We start from the raw sequence: 1,698 nt of genomic DNA on the forward strand, positions 1-1,698 counted from the left end.
CCCTTGCCAACATGTATGTATGCAGTCTAAAGGAAACTTTAACTTAGTGAAAACTATAACCGAAACCTGCATGGAATGTTATGCATTAGGGAATTTGAGATTAACTCCTTTTAAGGTTGGGAGAATCCAAAGATGTCCACTAATAATGTTATTGTTGAACTACTATTAGCTACTAATGTCACTGAACTGCTGTGATAAAAGAATAATAATAACTGAAAAAGAAAAGAATAATAAATGAGGTTTACTTTGAAAAGTCAATGCTATCTACCAAAAAAGAAAACCACTAGAACTGAGAAAATAATCTAGTTTTTCAGATCCAAAATCAACCTAGAGGCAGTCCGAGGACATGGTGTATCAGGTCATCAAGTGCAGGGCTATGGGTGTCTGGGAGGCTGGAAAGCCTCTCTCATAGAGGAGATAGAGGTGGCATCCCCAAAGGCTCATGAAGTTCGAATTAAGATTATTGCTACTGCAGTTTGCCACACTGATGCCCACACCCTGAGTGGGGCTGATCCTGAAGGGAGTTTTCCAGTGATCTTGGGACATGAAGGTGATAGAATTGTGGAAAGTGTTGGTGAAGGAGTTACTAAGCTAAAGGCAGGTGATTCTGTCATCCCACTTTACATCTCACAGTGTGGAGAATGCAAATTTTGTCTAAATCATAAAACAAACCTTTGCCAGAAAATAAGAGTCACTCAAGGGAAAGGTTTAATGCCAGATGGCACTAGCAGATTTACTTGTAAAGGAAAGACAATTTTACATTACATGGGAACCAGCACCTTTTCTGAATGCACAGTGTGGCTGATAAATCTGTGACTAAAATTGATCCTTTGGCCCCTGTGGATAAAGTGTGCCTCTGGGTTGTGGCATTTCAACTGGTTATGGTGCTGCTGTGAACACTGCCAAGGTGGAGCCTGGCTCTACTTGTGCTGTCTGTGGCCTGGGAGGAGTTGGATTGGCAGTTATCATGGGCCGTAAGGTAGTTGGTGTATCCTGGATCATTGGTGTGGACATCAATAAAGATAAATCCGGAGGACAAGGAGTTTGGAGCTTTTGAATATATTAACCCCAGGGCTTCAGTAAACCTATCCAGGAAGTGCTTGTTGAGATGACTGATTCGGGAGTGGACTATTCCTGTGAGTGTATTGGTAAAGTGAAAGTCATGAGAGCAGCGCTGGAGGTCTGCCACAAAGGCTGGGACGTTAGCGTGGTGGTTGGAGTAGCTGCTTCAGGTGAAGAAATCGCCACTCGTCCATTCCAGCTGGTCACAGGCTGCACATGGAAAGGCACTATGTTTGGAGGATGGAAGAGTGTAGAAAGCATCCCAAAGCTGGTGTAGAATACATGTCCAAAAAAATAAAGGTTGATGAATTTGTGACTCACAATCTGCCTTTTGACCAAATAAACGAAGCCTTTCAACTGATGCATGCAGGAAAAAGCATCTGAACAGTTGCAAAGCTTTAAATTCAAAAAAGAAAAATTCATTCATCCTTGCACCTAGGTCTTGTGATCTCTTTCAAGTTCACAGCTCCCTTAGACCTTCATTAACCTACTCTAGGGAATAATGTTTTCTGGATAAATCACAGGTCTCTAACCAAGGACAAGGCTAGTACTGTCATAAATCTGTTTTCTGGACTCTTCTTCACATAAGTCATTACTAGCTCATTAAGGAATATTTTTTAACATAATAAAAGGAAT

The 1,698-nt window shown here is 41.4% G+C and overlaps 1 pseudogene; it reads left to right on the forward strand.

Annotated features, from left to right (window-relative positions):
• LOC100525630 lies at window positions 341–1,464 on the forward strand (annotated as a pseudogene).

The sequence above is a fragment of the Sus scrofa genome, chromosome 2 (genome assembly GCF_000003025.6).
Source record: "Sus scrofa isolate TJ Tabasco breed Duroc chromosome 2, Sscrofa11.1, whole genome shotgun sequence".
NCBI lineage: Eukaryota > Metazoa > Chordata > Mammalia > Artiodactyla > Suidae > Sus > Sus scrofa.